Here is a 17,523-nt window from a genome sequence, read left to right as displayed (position 1 = left end):
GCCATTACTCTTACTGTCAACAATGCTGTGGATTCCGGTTTCTGAGTAAGCTGTCATTTACCGCCTTGTTTGTTTGTTTGAAGGTCCTGAGTTTTCAACTTGATCGCTGCAAGGCTAACCTGATCCTCATCAAACCAGGGAAGGCTGAGTCCAAACTGAAAACAAGGTAAGCTGCAGATTCTCCTGTTTTTCTGTCTATTTGGAGGTCATTTGGTTGATGGTAGGAAATAATTTTCAAAGCACTTATAAAATCCTTTCTAGCACACACACACAAATACACACAAAATACACACACACACACACACACACACACACACACACACACACACACACACACACACAAATACACACACTATAGCAGGTCTGCAGCTCTCTTCCACGGCAGCTGTACAGTCCAATAATCGATATGTGTCAAAGTGAAACCTCAGCACCGGCCACGGGGGTCTAATTCATTTTCGCTCTCTCACATTCACACTTCCTCTCTGACTGCCTTTCTTTACAAAATTCAAATATAAGTTTGATTTGACTCAGGTGTACTCATATTTACTCCAGTTATCATGGTTTGTCGCAAATTAAAGAAATACAAGGACGAAGACACAAAAAAGGTAATGGAAAAGAAAACGGTTTCAATGCTGCAGAACTATGCAGCCGTTCAGTCAGCTGGGATGGGTCGTCCAATGAAGCTAGCTTCGACCTCCAGTACTGAAAACTGAAGCTAATGCAGAGGTACAAAAAACGGCAGTTCCTCGGTTGTCCACTTGGGGCATGCTTCAACCTCCATTAGATCCAAGCAGTAACCTCCGGCTGCGAGAATTGAAGCCAATGTGGAAGTGTCAAAAACTGCAGTTCATTGAGTGTCCGCTTGAGGCTGGCTGCAGAAGAACAGGAAACCACATACACACCAATTCAAAAAGCTGATGAGCAGAAATGAACATGTTTACAGCCTGATACAAAAGACGAGTGTAGTCTTGATAGCTCATTTCTCACACACTGTGCAGGGGGTTGAATTTTTACATAATTGGCAATTTTGGAGATATAATAAGATTACGAGTTTTCCATTACCAGAGGCACAGCGGACTTGATTGACAGGCGGGAACTATGTAGCTGTTGGCGAGGAGGCTCAAAGCCCGCCTCTTAACATCAAACTTTCTCAACAGGAGTTATGTTCAGTTCAACATGTCCAATATGGCTGCCGCCACCGATTGGCCTCAAAACAGTGCTTCAGAAACAGATGGGTGACATCACGGATGATACGTTAGATCCCATAAACTCCAAACTCAGCAGAAATAAACATGTGTACATTCAGGACGGAAAACTATTTTGGATGTATGAAGCTCATTTCTGTATTTGAGGGCTAATCTTTTTTGTGATGCAATTGTCAAGTTAATAGAAATGTGAATAGTTTGACATAAATTAGCAGTTTTAGAGGCATGGCTGCGTTGACAGACAGGTGGTTGTGTTGATTCACTTCTTTGCCTGTTTCTAGGCTGACTCAAAGTTAGAGTGAGTCAGCATTTCCAATATGGTGACCCCCTCAAGAGTGCCTCTTCAGAATCTAAAGCATGACGTCAATGAGACTTCCTTTTCCTGTACAGTCAATAATCTGATGTCTTCCACTCTGCTTTCAAAGAGTCCTCGAGTCAAGATATTTAAGTCCATCCATCTGACTAGTTTCATGCATAACCATTCTCCTAGCTTCACTTTGATGTATTAACATGTGTGTAAGTATCACGTGAACGACTCTTCATTCTTCAGTTTATAAAAAAAGAATACGAAACAAGCCAAAACCTTGTGTTCTTTTATTAAAGGGTTTCAGCTGTTTTTGAACAAAGGAAGGAAGAACTGTGCTGCATCACATTTTCTTGCTCTTGGTTCAAACTACAAACGGTTCTTCATTTAAAAATCTCTTCTTCCAGTCTGCTTTTCAGCCCTCTCTCTTTGCTCTGTTTTAAAATTTAAAAGTGCTTGTTTAATTTAAGGGTATGAATTATTGACTTATATTTCTTAATTCTGCCCTGAAAGCACTGTTTCTATCCTCCTTTAGACTTGTAGTGGTAAGAGGTCTTAGTAACTGATGAGATTTATGACTGAAATCTGAAAGTTTGAGCTGCAGGAGATCTTCTGTCCTGGTTTGTGTCTGATATAAAAAGCTGTCGCTCTGTTTAGTCTGAGTGCTCTTCAGGTCATTTGGCATCTCTCTGTGATCTTTGCAGTCTTGATATTTTCTGAAGGTCTTCGGCAGGGGCACGAGTGTGGCAGGACAAAACCTTAAGGCCAAATTCCACCAGATCCGTGTCTGGTCCATCTCCAATCCGCCACAGCACCGGATCAGATCAGTTTCTATTCTAGTCAATGTGTTAACTTCCACTGGATCCGCTCCGTTGCATTCCGGCTGCGTATCTGATCCGGCAGGTTGGAGCCCTCTGGATCAGATACACAGGACTTCTATCTTTGCCGGATGCCGGAGCACGACGCATCAATCTCAACAGAGCAGATGGAGCGGGACAGGAAGTCAGGCACCAAAACAAAATGAAAACATCCGGTTAATTTTCAGAATAAAACACTCTGTGTTATCACCAGATCGTATTTCACTTAACTACAACAACAAACCGTCATGATGAGCGGAGCCAGGCCTGGAGTCAACAGGTCAGAGGTTTTCAGAGGACCAGAAAGACAACATGGATGAGGAGAGGAGGAGGAGAATCCTTGATTCAGTGATTACCGCGGGAAAACTCTGTCACATGACTCCAGCTGTCCGGCAGTCCTGCTCCATGCTGGTTCTGAAAACGCAATCGGTGGGCGCTGACGGACGAGAGAGCACGGAGCCAGGCTGCAGTGGATAGGAGACGGACCGGACACGGATCTGGTGGAGGCAAGATTTAGAAAAAAAAAGCTGAGTCACTTGATGTTATCTTTGCATCAAACATGCTATTTTGTTTCTACCTTTTAAATTCCTTTCTCATCACTTTTCTCCTCCGATTTGTCCTTTTATTTCTTATTTCTACCCTCTAACCTTTTCATCGCTCTCAGTCTCCTGTTGCTTTCGACTTAAAAGTACTCGATGAAACTATCAGCACTGCAGTTGTAAAAGACTGAGAGTACAGCGAGCTCATCCTCTCACACATAATCCATTACACCTGAAGTAATAACATAACCTCAGATCTATTTCAGCTCAGGTTGTGGCGATGATGTCATATTCTGGCCGCGGCCACAGAAATCTAACTCTGCCAAGACTGTAAAGATGTCTGAGAAGGACACATCTGTGCATCTTCTGCCAGAGGACACTTCTAGAAGTTTCCTTTACTTCTCTCTCTTTACTTGGAAAGCTCACAGCACAGTGACACCAACATTCATTTCCAGATTGCAGGAAAGGAGGAGTGGATGCTGCAGGTTTTGGATCCACACCAAAAAAATGTCACGATAAAGTGGAGGCCAGGTTTGAGCGTGCAGGAGCCGGCTAAAGAAAATATTCTTTTCAATTTAGGGGATTCACTAAAAGGGTATAAACTTATTTATTACTTATATCTTCCTATAAAGCAAATATAGTGTATGATATTGTATACTGCATGTCCTCGTAATCCACGCCCCTGCTTTTACTGTTTTATGTCTTTTATTTATCAATTTTATTATAGCATTCTAGTATATTGTGCTTTTTGTGTTTGTTCCTGCGGGTCAGTTTACCACAGGGACAATAAAAGTCCTGAACCTTGAAGCCCTGTTTTTCCGTCTGTATTGTCAGAGCAGCTAGGCAACAACTCAAAATAGATGCTCACAAAGTCCCAGAGTCCGTGTCCTCTTAAAGAACAGCTCTAATTTTCCTGATCTGCAATCATGATTTCATTTCCAGTGCTGAACCTCTCACAGACATCGCATGCATAGAACAAAAGCTGCATCCCAGGAAACATCATGTCTTGTTGTATGAATCTTTTGAATGTTCAGAGAAACAGAGAAAGGGATACTGCTCATTTAGAAGGATGCAGTCAGTTTGTTGTTCAGTACATTTGCAGGCACAGCACTGCAGTACATATTTTAATACTCCAGTGACGTGCCACTCATCAGTATGTAAGTAACGTAAGTGAGTATCCAATAATCTTACTAAATAAAGTGCTTCATCAAACAAGATGATTTTAGCTGTTTTGGCTCGTAACCCTAAAAGCCATATTTTAAATAATATGGTGTCCATTTAATAACAGCTCCATGCTTTAGATGTTTAAAAAGAGGCAAAGATTAAATAAAATATGTCACCCATCTATTCTTGAAGCGCTGTTTTGAAGCCAATTGTCGGCGGGAGCCATATTGAAAATGTTGAACTCCACCTAACTTTGTCCGAGCTAGTATGACGTAAAGAGGCGGGCCTTTAGCATTTTTGCTAACAGCTAAAAGGTGCCCACCTATCAATTGAGTCAGCCATGCCCTTATTTGGTTATAACTCGTAAGTTTAATATCTTCGAAAAATACTGAGTTATAAAAAAAATTCACATCTGTACAGTGTGTGTCCATAGAGAAATGAGCTATTCAGACCTCAACTGTTTAAAAATATATATTTTTTGGCCCGTTTTGCCTTTATTGATAGGACAGCTGAAGAGAGACAGGAAATGTGGGGAGTAGAGAGCTGGGGAAGACATGCAGCAAATGGTCGTCTGGCTGGGAGTCGAACCGGCAACCTCTGCAACGAGGACTATAGCCTCTATACATGGGGCGCTTAGACCGCTAGGCCTCCAGCGCCCCCAACCTAAACAGTTTTTGAACCAGGCTGATATTTCTGCTGTAGAGATCGTCTTTTATGAATGGGTGTGTATGTGGTTTCATGTGTTTCTGCAGCCAGCCTCAAGTGGACGCTCCATGAACTCCAGTTTTTAACACTTCTGCATGGGCTTTGTATTTTGAGACTGGAGGTTGCTGCTTGGTTTCCTCCTCTTGTCTTCTTTTCTCTGCTGTTGATCGATCAGCCATTCACCAACAATCTAAAGTTTGGTGCCCTAATACAGAGGTTCCCAAACTTTTCAGCCCGTGGCCCCCAAAATATAGGTCCACAAGACTTGTGTCCCTCAAAGTGATTTAATGTGGCTTCATTTAGCTGGTGTGCAGAAAATTAGCCTACCTATATGAGCATGTGTCTGTGTTTCCTGTGCCGTAATGAATTAACCTACTGCTACTGATGCTTTTGATAATTAACTGTTCACTAACCTTAAACTTAGGAGTCATCTGGCAAAAAGAAAGACAGAAAACTCATCACATATTCTATTTTCAAGGTTTTATAACAAGTTTAGCTACTATTTTGTCGATATTTTTTACTATAATGGGTCAAATTTACTATAACTTTAAAAAAAACATCCTGGAAGACATCTCATGACCCCCCATTTGTATCTCACGACCCCCCAGGGGGTCCCAACCCCCACTTTGGGAACCCCTGCCCAATATATGCTATTGGAAACCAATGTTTTGCCACAGTGTCAACAGGAAGAGGTGAAGTGATGAACCTTATAAATGTGGATTCATTTGTTATGATGTGTGATCTGGTTGTCCCTGGTGTTGCTCTTGCTATTCAGAATAAATTACCACTGTTAGAGGGTTTTGACCAATCAGAATCAAGTATTTAACACAGCTGGGTGTAAGGATCCTCAAACCAGATTTAGTATGTAGGACTCTGCTTTCATTGTTATGTTGCATTACATGCTTTGTCTTTTCATTGTTTGTTGTTTACTTTGAATAACAGACATCTTGTCACTCTGAGGAAGCAGAACCACAGTCAAGTACGAAACAGCAGAACAATCTTCAAGACAAACAAAAGCAGCACTCCTTTAATTCAACTTGTTCTGATTCACTGAGTGTTCCTCGGATAAACATGTTCAACTGTGACTCATCAAAATATGAATTACTAGAGGTGAAATGCAATTCAGGGATTAGTCGTGCTCCTATTTTAGACTTATAAACTCACTTTCTCAGAGCAGACGGAGGATTTGAAATATCATAAAGTGGTCACCGGTGGGAAACGACACAAACATACCAACATCCTTCCTCCTGCACGCCTCACCCTATCATCTCACTTCAGCTCACACACAACTCTGCAAACTAATAACTATACTACACACAGGAACACACACACATGCATTATTCATTTTGCCTTCAAATAAAAACATACATAGATTTGGCAGTAACTGACTCATATATATACACACTCTTGCGTCATTTCACTCTCAAATGAAAGCGCTCACACACCACTGGCTGTACTTCACTGTAAAAATAAACATGCACACTCAGAACATACACACACACACATATACACACACACACACACACACACACACACACACACACACACACACACACATACATCTATATACCCTGGGCAGCTGTTGAGTCAGCCTGTGTGTTCGCTGGGCCGTGGTAATAACAGAAGGTCTGATGGGAAGGCAGCTGAATGTTTAGCTGCTGAAGCAGAGGGCGATCCCAGCATGGCTTCCACTGCCAGGAGCCCTCCACACCTACACACACACACACCAGCCAGCCGACCCCTCCAGTCCTAACACTCCACCCCAGTCTGCAGCAACTGGAGCAGACTAGGAGAGACAACAGATTAATATTCCCCAGAAGAAGCATTCAATAGAGAGATAGAGGAAGATGAGGAAATTGAAGATGTGGCTGCGAGAAAACAGGAAATGCGAGACATTATGAGACTTCATTCAGACTTCTTGGATTAATAGTCTATTATGGTAATTTGTTTTTCATGAAGTTAGTGTTAGCAACAAGTATGAGCTACACAGCCTAAAATAGGAGTTCTTATTCAAGAGATGCAAACAATACAGCAACGGGACAATACAGACAACAATGAAGTTTATTAAGATGCACTTTCAAGCCTGTAGACGACACAAGGAAACCCATGATAAAAGACATTATATGTTGAAACCATAGACTGTATGAAACATAGATATAGAGACTTCCTCATGGGGGTTGAGAAGCATCACGAAGCCCAAAGATGGTGGTCGCCAACAAACAGATACAACTCATCCATCTGTCAGCCAAATCAGCCACACCTCTCATTATACCCATAGGGCCTGATCTACTAAGATCCCAAATAACGAGCGCTAATTTGCTTGTGCAAATAATAATTTTGCACGTGTTATTTCTGGGCATGTTGCGGGTGATCTACTAAGACTGTGTGCGCAAATGATAACGAGTGCAAAAGTGGTGTGGACCGCCCTATTTTAATGAGGATTTTGCGTGTGCTATCGGCTGTCACTATGGAGAGTTTGAGAGAACAGAGTGGTCTTAAACGATAAATGAAGTTTGAAGACATGGAGTTGGAGGTTTTAGTGGAGGAGGGAAATAAACACATCGGTGAACTCCAGCAGAGACATCTCAGCGTTAGAAACGCGATTTTGGAGGCCATCTGTGAAAAGGTGAATGATGTGAGAAAAAACAGAAGATCTGCCGATGAAATAAACGCATCTACTCTACTCCAAAACGCAATCAGTGTTTTGATGGAGTTTAGAGAGCGATTTGATGAGGCTTAGTCTGCCACTCTTGCTCTAGAAAAGTTAGGCGTCACTTGGATGAAGACAGTCGCCTCACTGTCCCAGGGAGCAACTTTCGGGTGAACGTTTTTAATGCCTGATATCATCATCCAGCAACTGTCCCAAAGATTCACCAGCTTAAATGGAACTGGGAACATGTTTGAGTCAATTCACCCCAACACACTGCTGCAAGCACGAGATGAGGAGTTACGCAGAGCTGCCTGGCGCAGCTCAGTGAGCGCTCATTCTCCAAGTTAAAACTAACTAAAAACCCCTTGATGAGCACGATGGGACAGGAGAGACTGAGTGGACATGTCATGTTATTTATTGAGAATGACAGATCAGAGAAAATGGACATACAGCGCATCGTGGACAAGTCCGCGGAGCTTAAGGCTCGTCCAAACAGTGGTGAGTAGGCCGAGTACTTCAGATTGATTTTTTGTTTGTATGTGAACATGTGGGCCGCTGTGCAGATTTTACTAAACTTTATATCTCTTGATACAGTGGCCTACTGTGCTCTCACTAGTTGAAAAAGTTAAAGTGGGTGTCAGAATGATGCGGTCGCTATCCGTGGTGCTGAACTGCTTTGAATTTGTGTTGTTTTATTATTATTATTTTGTTATCTTGGTTTGATTGACTAAAACATGTAGTAATGCTTGTAAGCGCTGCTGTTGTGGGCATGTTGTAAAGCGATGTTATGATGAGCTTTACAGTGACCACAGCCATGTGTGCGTAACGCTGTGCCAGTTTGCACCTGCCTTTCAAATGTGCTAAATATAGACGCAAAAACAGCGCGCGCTATTTGCTTCAGGTTTGATAGATCACATTGCGTGTGCTAAATGATTACATTTGCATCACCTCCTCCCAGTATTTTGCGCGTTCTGATGATCTACATGTATTCTGCATATTCAGGAAGGCAAACACGCTAAATGATTTGCGAGTGCTATTTTGCTCATTTGACAGACGCAATCCTCGGTGCTCCCTGTTAGTACGTCAGCTTTGCGCACGCTATCAAGTTTGCACGTGTTTTTATACACGCAAACCTTTAGTAGATCGGGCCCTTTGTCCGCACTAGTGTGAGGTAAAGAGGCAGGCTTTTAACCTTTTCACTAACAGCTACAAGGTGCCCGCCTGTCAATCAAGTCTGCCATGTCCTTATTTGGGCAAAACTTGTAAGTTTAACATCTTTGAAAATACCAAGTTATAAAAAAAATGTACCCCCGTACAGTGTGTGCCCACAGAGAAATGAGCTACTCAGACCTCAACTGTTTTTGAACCTTGTTTCTGTTTTTTTCTACAGCCAGCCTCTGGTGGACTGCAGTTTTTAGCACCTCTGCATGGGCTTCATATTTTAAGACCAGAGATTGCCGCTTGGTTGAAACCATAAACTGTATAAAACATAGATGTAGACTCAGAGACTTCCCAATGGTTTCTGAGGAGCACCACAAAGATGGTGGTCACTGCTTTTTATTCTCCAACAAGCAGCTACAACTCTTCCATCTGTCCATCAAATCGGCCTGAACCTTCATTATACCTGATTATGCGTAAGCCAGAGCCACACTATAATCAAAATAACTGACTTTTCAATGAAACGAACCCCCTGCAGTATAAAAAGGGGGTTAAAAAGACTCAACTCAGGCTGTAACATGTTTAGTTCTGCTGGGCAGTTTAACATGAGCTTTAATGGAGTTTCCTTTGTTTTTGGAATTAACCTCTAGTGGACACTCAAGGAACTGCAGTTTCATCCGTTATAGCTCCATCAGGCGATTGAACTGTCCCAGTTAAGTATGCTAAAAGTAAGTCAACCTCTGCTGCAGTAAGTGGCCATACCCTCCCTTTCAGTTCGTCACTGTTGGACCCTCTTACGTAACGTACCAAATTAATGAACAAACAGGCTAATATGGACGTCTTTATAGTGCGTGGTTGTAGTGCAACTTTTAGAAGTCTGACCTGGGGCGGTTTCATTCAGACTAACATGTTTACATGTATTTTAAAAGTCTAGTTGAGGTCAGAATAATGTAATACATTGATTTATAAAACACCGTGTTCACATACTTACTGATACAGCAGTCTAAAATCCCTACTTCTCTTAAATTCAGTCCACTTTGCAACTATTTTCACCTCACGTCAGAAGGATATTCAAGAGTCCTCTCTTGAGGCTCAGGTGTGCTCACATTGATTCTTGAATACTCAATAAACATCTTATATAAGCGACCTTTTTCCAGCCCAAGACCGAAGATAGAAGAGGTGAAGGTGTTTTACAGTCACATGTCTCCACATCAAAAGTTCAGCTGGTTCATTACAGACTGATCCTCAGTTTAATAACCTGCTGAGTGTTTATTCAGCGTGCGTCAGAGTTTGATAATGAACAGAGCAGTAAGAAGACGATGGGAATAAGAACCTCCAGGTGGTACAGACGAAGGGAAATGAAGCAGGAGTACCTGGAAAAGTTTTGTTTTTAATAATATAAGAAAAGCTTCTTCTTTGCATTTGTCAGATTTGGATGGCTCTGCATTAGAGTGGACATTTGTGTGTGTTTGAGGAGGTTGTGTTTGTGTGTAATGAATCACCATGCAGCATTAACTGCATCCTTCAGGCGAAAGCTGTATTGACAGGTGTCGTCAACAGGGGGCCTAATCTTGTTTGGATTTTGGCCAGTGGCGTTTGTACCTGTGTGTTGTGGACGGGTTGACATCTGAGTTTACGGATGAATTTGTGCTCTAGGTGTGTGGTTGTGCAGCTGTTTGTGTGTAGAGTTGTCTCTCTGTGTTTATGTCTTTGTGTGTTAGAGAGTGTGCGGTGCCTGTGGCGTTTCTTCCCGGCTGTGCTAGCCCACACTGAGCCGTGTCTGGATGTGTTTGCATGCAGCAGCAGAGCACTGGACTTCAAATAACAGTCAAAGATCAGTGTAAAAACACCTTTTTTAATACTTCAGCTCTCACTTTCAGTCTTCATTTTACACTGACAAGTCATCACGAGCATTCAAACAACACCTGATCTAAATTATTGACAAGAAAACCATCAAACAATTAGTAATCCACAGGAGGGTAGAGTTATTAATTATTTGTATCCCCAGGATTAATTGAACTCTGTGAGGGAGATTCTGATTATCGGCTCTGACAGTTTGGTTGCAGCACATTCCCACATACTGCAGATCAGTATGACGCCACAGGAGAGGACCGCAGCTCCCTGCAGCTTTGATCACCTCTCTTTGTTTGATCGCTCCGAGCTGAACTGATGAATTAAACACAATAACAGACAGCGGTTCAGCACAATGTTGGAATGAGGCAACACAAATTTGATGAGATGATTTAGATTTTTTATTAAATGAATCCAGATCCTACAACCTAAATCAGGTTTTAATGACACAAAATTGAATTGACTTTAAGTTTAGATGCTCAAAGGATTCCAACAGAACATCGAATAGTTAAGTTTAACCAGAGGTGTGCACAGTTAACCAGAAAAATAACTTTGTTAGCTGTTTATTCTGTTCAAAACTTCAAAACCTGTGAAAGTAGGACAGTCCGCACTCCTCCTGCTGCAACGGGAAAGGGTTCCTAAATTCAAGTCCAGTAAAAGATTTAATCCAAGCACATTATATTCCTAAAGATCCACACTTTACTGCAAATCTACAAAGACTGTATGCTCTTGTTCAAGTCTGAAGGGTATGAATTTTGTGTAGTTCAAAAAGTGTAGATGGGAAATAAACGACCACTGGAAAAGTGCTTTAGCAAAATACCCCGAAAACAAACTATCTGTAAAAACATAAAACAGATCGTGTTGTCTGACATGTTTACGTTGAGGCCGTACAGTTTCTGAGCTGGTTGAAGAATAGGTGAGATGAGGTCATGGAGGTTCAGACCTGACTTTAGCCGAATCTCAACATTGAATTCCCTTCTGGTGCTCACAGGGCTGACTGCTGCCTTCACGTAAGGCGTAAAGCAAATATCTACAGCACCAGCTCTTTCATATTTGCATACTCAAAGCTCCAAACAAACTGCTTCTTAGATATTTTGAAATGTACTAAACCTCCGTCCATGCACAGCTCACTGACAACCAAATTGTAGGGGAGCTACCATCAACAGTTTTAGAAGCTTTCTGAATCTGCAATCTGACAAACGTAACCACCGTACAACACGAAGGAAGAGGTTTGTAGAGGTGTGAAAGTAGCCTGATTTCAACTTCTCTTTCATGCTCTCTATTTTCAGTCTTCAAACTACTACTCCCCTCACATTCAGCGTGTACAGCAGAGCGCTGCCATAGAAGACTGTGAAAGGACTTCTCTGGAGTGCTCGCAGTTATCCGTACAATTGGTCGCATTGTGAATACAAAGTCGTGCAATAGATGCTAGGCTTTTTACCTCAGTCTCCTTACCTTTTGAAAAAAGGGAAATAACCTTTTACTTTAAAAATAGAAAAAGAGAGGGTGGATGACTTAGTATATTACTGTCACACTGAACCCTCTACTTTTAGAGGAGGAATCTATGACTCCAATTCAAAAAGTTTGGACGAGTGTACAATGGTTTGCTCATCATTTAAACCCTATATTTAAAAATAGTGCAAAGACAAGCTATCAAATGGAACTGAAAAGACATCCTAATTTTAAATTTGATGCCAGAAACACATTATAAAACAGCTGGGACAGGAGTGTGTTTACCTTTGTTCTGCATCATCTCTTCTTTTCACAACATTCGGCACATCAAAAACTCAAAACTGAGAGAATGTTTTTGTCTCATTTCTAGTAAAGATGTCAAACTAGATTTAATAAAAGCCACAAACACCACAAGACCAGATAAGCTTCTAATTTTAAAATATTACAAAACAAAAATAAGACCCTAGTTGCCTGTAATGAGTTAAAAAATCTGCTAATTGGGTAATAAAAGCTGGGCTGTAAAGTTTCTTGAAATAATACTGTTTTAATTCAAGAACATTAGTTAGTGAATTTGTATTACCCCCTTAGCATATTTTTAAAAACTTTTAATTACAGCAATTCAGGCCTTGTTTCTGGATTTAATATCCTGAAATAAAATGTTTATCTGGACTTGTCAGGTAAAATTGGCTTTTATTTTTTTTTTTTTTTTTTATTTTTTAAAGTGATGCTAAAGAATATTATTATTATTAATATCATTATTATTATTATTGTTATTATTATTATTATTATTATTATTATTATCATTATTATAATTGTTGTTATTTTTTAACTTCCCTCTTTTATTTTTATTGATTTATTTTATTATTTTTTTATTAATTTTTTATTTTTTTATTTCTATCATGACTAGTATTGTTGGTATTATTTATAACACAACTATGTTAGCCCCATTTGTACTATCATTTGTTTTTGCTTCGCCCTTTCTGTTCCCTCCGGATTTCCTCCACACTCTGTTCACCCTTGAATTAAAAATGGAAGGAGAGGGGGTCGACAAGATGGCAAACTTAAAAAAAAAAAAAAAAAAAATAATCAATTAAAAGAAGAAAAGAGAAAGAAAAAAGAAAAAAAAAAGGAGAAAAATAAATAAATAAAAAATATTAATAAATAAATCATTGTCGACGGTGTGGATTATGGACAGATTAGGTCCTGGCCCACTCGGGCAGGCTCCCTCCCATTGGGTCTGGGGGCTGTCTGGGAGGTGGCCCAGTCAGCCGCCCCCCCCGGCCCCCCGCAGCTGTTGTTGGGTTACCACTACATCACCATCCATACGGGGACAATAAGAATTGTAGGAACCCAACAAAATCGGGGAAAAAAATAATAAAATAAATTATAATAACAACAACAACAAACAAACAAACAACCACCCCCCCCCCCCCCCCAAAAAAAATAAAAATAAAAATAGAAATAATAATAATAATAAATGTATGTGTGTATGTGTGTGTGTATGTGTATATATATGTATATATATATATATATGTATATATATGTGTGTATGTATGTGTGTGTGTATATATATGTATATATATAAAATAAACAGACAAAAAAAAAAAAGTGAGCTTAGGGAATTGGAGGGACTTCCGGGTGAGGGGAAAGGGCGGAGACGATGATGGTTAAGGTCAATGTGTAAATGGTACTAAGAATTATGATAAGTTCTACAGATATTATTACCTTTAGTATTATCATGCCTATGTATATTTACTATTTAGTTATAAGATCTTTTTTTTTTTTTTTTTTTTTTTTTCCTTATTGGTTTATTTATTTATTCTTAATTTTTATCAAATCAAACTAATTACTTTTATTGTTATTATTATTATTATTTTTTTATTTTTTATTATTATTATTATTATTTTTTTTATTATTATTATTATTATTATAATATATATATATATATATATTTATATATATATTGTTATTATTATTACTATTAATAATACTATTACTATAAATACTATTATTATTATTATTATTATTATTATTATTATTATTACTATTAATATTATTATTATTATTGTTGGTATTAGTGGTAGTGGTTGTGGAATTGTAGCCCTTTGTTATGGTTGACCGGGCTTCTTGCTTGCCCACTGAACTAGTTCACCCCCCCTTTATTTTATTTTATTTTATTTTATTTTATTTATTTATTTCTATTTTTATTGTGTTCATCTATTATTCTAATGATTCCCCCTCCCCTCCCGAATTGCCTTCGCTGCCTTCTCCCGCCCAGCTTGTCCCAAACTACTGTCCTATTTTGATGCAGTTGTACATACGGGGAGACGAATGCCCACAAATACACACATACGAACTCACACAAATGAACACACGCATACACGCACGCACACACACACACACACACACACACACACACACACACACACACACACACACACGCGCGCAGGCACACGCACATTTGCTCAATTATTTCTGTAATGTTCACTTGTTGTCTTGTCTTTCACTTTTTGTATATTGTGTATGGTATTGTCATGTCTCTCACCTGTCTTGTATCATTAAGCATCACTTCAAAAAAAAAAAAAAATTGGATTTTCTAGTAAAACATTTTTTACTGGAAATAAAACAAAAACACTTACTGGAGTTTAGAAAGTTGAATAACTTGTTCTTACCTGATGTAGGATTAAACCGTTCAGGGATCCCTTAGTCGTACTGTTTGTTTTGTGACCAAATGTTTCTATTAAAGTCGGGACTGCAGGTGGTGCAGTAGGTGATTTTGAGCCCATGCAGTGACCTCCACTACAGAGTCAAGTCGCTTTTTAATGCAGTGCGAAGATCACATTGGTCCTTGTCCTTTTTGTACAGAGGTGTCTCCAGATTCTCTGGATCTTTTAATGATATTATGTATTCTAGAGCAGGGGTTCCCAAACTTTTCAACCTGTGACCCTCAAAATATAGGTGCCAAAGACATGCGACCCCCACTGTCCCTGAAAGTGTTTTTTTAGCTGGTCTGCAGAAAACACATTTTCAAACTCTTAGCATAATTGTTAGTTTTATGTTTAAAAACTGATGAAAACAGACTACAAAACTAGAGATGTTATCTTCTTGTATCTTTTTCTTCTCCTGTGAAACTTGGCACCAACATTACTCACAATGCAATTCGTCCGCTGACAGTTTCCTCAAAGATTTGTGTGTGTTATGTTTCTCTCCGCTAACGTAGCCTGGAGCTGCTCGCCTGGAGCAGAGATTAGTTTTGGAGCCACAGCTTCTCAAACTTTAGTCTTCAGTCCCAGCTGAAACCGACTTAAAGGCCATCACTCCAGGCAGCTTATTAACTAACCAGCTGAAAGGCTTTTTAAAAACTTGAGGGAACTTTGTTCCCCAAATGATGGCTTGATGTAAACATATACAGCATAGTTTAAGGAAAGGTAAGTTTGTTTATAGCAGTTATCTGAGGCAATTCAAAGGACTGAAAGGGAAAAAGAAATACATTTAGAAAATATTTCACCTGTGCTTCCTGTTTTATTTTGTAGTTCCTGCTTCATGTGTCCGGTTTAGTTTTACTTCCTGTCCTTGTGTGTTTCCCTCCTCTTTGATTACCCTGATTAGTTTCACCTGTGCCCTGCCTGCACACCTGTTGCTCGTTACGCAGTGTTTATTTAGTCTCTGTTTCCTCCCTTGTGTTGTTGGTTCCCTGCATCTATCTAGTTCCAGTCTTCTTCGTGGTTCCTCAGTGGTTTCAGTTGGACTATCTGGATTTAATTGGCTTGGACTAAAGTAGTGAGTTTTTGTTCCATCTTTTGCCTTCTTTCTGCATGTGCATCCTCTTGTTTTGGTTGTAAACCATCATGACAGTGTAGTGTGTTACTGTTTTGAAAGCTTCAGTGAAAACATGTTGTGTTGAGCTCTTGTTTTAATGTGGGGACAGTTTTAACAGACCTCAGGTATTCATCTCACTCCACAGGAGGATAGCATAAAAGTTTGATGCTGCTCTGACCTGCTGGATTTTGATCCTGATAACAGAGTTAACCTGTCTCAGATGACCTGAGGGGTGATACCTCATGGAGTGCAAGTCGGTCAGAGACTATTTTGAGCTTTACAGAGATGGGATTGCAGGATTGATTATTTGACGCACAGGAAAACTCTGCTGTGATTTCAGGGCCCCTAGCTGTAATGAGCATCACCTTCTTGATGACCACGAGGAACCGTCTTTTCCTGAAATCTCAACTTAATCTACATTTTTGGTTTAGTTTGGAAAAACTTATGTTAGCCATGAGAAAACAAATGAACATTGTATGGCAGAAAATGTTGATGTCTGTTCCTGTAATGGAACGTGAAAAAAGGGACTTACAGTCAGAGAATAGTGCAGAGAAAAGGAGAATTTAAGGCAACAAGAGGGCAACACATGCAGTTTGTAAAGTAAGATGCTCATTGTGTGTCCTTGAATAAAGTTCAGAATTTTCTTTCCAGGAGAAACCATCTGAACTAATAACTTTTCATCCATTTCTTTGTGAAAATACAGAATCTGAATTTAGGGTCTCCATTTTCAGTGTTGGAAATATTCTGGTTTTAGTTTGTCTTCAGAGTAGAATTGACCAATCATGTATCAGCAGGCTTTAGTGTAAGCAGTAATGACAGTCTGTTTGAAGAGCCAAAGCAGGAAGAACATGATTTAATTTTAATTTAATTTGAGTTTATTTGATTAGGACAATGCACATTAATCAACATCTCACCAGTATGCCTCAATGTAAATATGCAGGAGTTAGCACAATAGCTAAATTTCATCCGTAGTCCTAAGGCTGGTACTCACATAAAACATAAAACAGCAAGTTTTAAAACTACAGGATGTCACAAAACAGCTAACAGGACACTACACGAACTGACTTACAAACAGATTTTACATACTAAACGTTTGTGATCAAACACCAAATCACCATTCAGGATTCTGGGGTGGCCAACCAGATTTTAAAAGGGTATAGAAATGCCCCTGTTCTCCTGTTCATGGGTGGGCGCAGTGGATTTAAGTGACAGGTGGCTGTCTGAATCTAACCTCTCAGCTATGTGTGAGTTTTGTTGCATTTTGGTGTTTTCTCATTCAATTATAAGGCGGATACTCTGGCTTGTTTCTGTAGTTGCTTGTGCCATTGAGCTCTCCAGAAGTTTGTGCTTCATTTTTTTTTGAGTGATATTTAATTATTGTGTCGTTTATGTGTTGACACTAATTAGAAAGTCTCAAAGCACCTTGCTTGTTAGTAGGTCAGTGTTTGTCTTGCATTCATTAATATGTTGTAGTATTCAGGATTTATGCAGATTTTTCCCCCTCAATAGTAAAGACATACACCGCCCTGAATAGGTTTATGTATGTCTTCTCAATTGGACAATTTACATCCAGTATCATCAATTTACTCACCTAGAAAACGATGTGTGCGTGTGTCAGATAATTATCATTTTTGTATCAAGCTGCAGGAACTTGTTCACATTTTTTATTGTGTACTTTTCATGTTTTGTTTTTTAAAGAGGGAGTGAGTTAGAGAGTCACACTGCTCATGCATGGATACACAAAGGTTGTCGTGCGTGCACTTATTAGTAAATACACAGAGTTTCAGCCTCTCCTCATCCTCTGTCATGCTGGCAGGGG

The 17,523-nt window shown here is 39.7% G+C and overlaps 1 protein-coding gene across 4 annotated transcripts in view; it reads left to right on the top strand.

The window, feature by feature from the left end:
• The window catches only part of LOC117825006 (endothelin-converting enzyme-like 1), a 184,237-nt gene that overhangs the window by 74,050 nt on the left and 92,664 nt on the right, over positions 1 to 17,523 (top strand). For 3 of the 4 annotated variants that reach the window (XM_034700579.1, XM_034700576.1, XM_034700582.1), the window contains one exon: positions 84 to 166. The exons of the other annotated variant lie outside the window; for it this stretch is intronic. The gene's annotated coding sequence lies outside the window, so the exon portion shown is untranslated. The remainder of the gene's footprint in view (positions 1 to 83; positions 167 to 17,523) is intronic. 4 annotated transcript variants of the gene reach the window in all.

Source organism: Notolabrus celidotus, chromosome 14 (genome assembly GCF_009762535.1).
Source record: "Notolabrus celidotus isolate fNotCel1 chromosome 14, fNotCel1.pri, whole genome shotgun sequence".
Lineage (NCBI taxonomy): Eukaryota > Metazoa > Chordata > Actinopteri > Labriformes > Labridae > Notolabrus > Notolabrus celidotus.
This window is presented reverse-complemented; position numbering and strand designations above follow the sequence as displayed.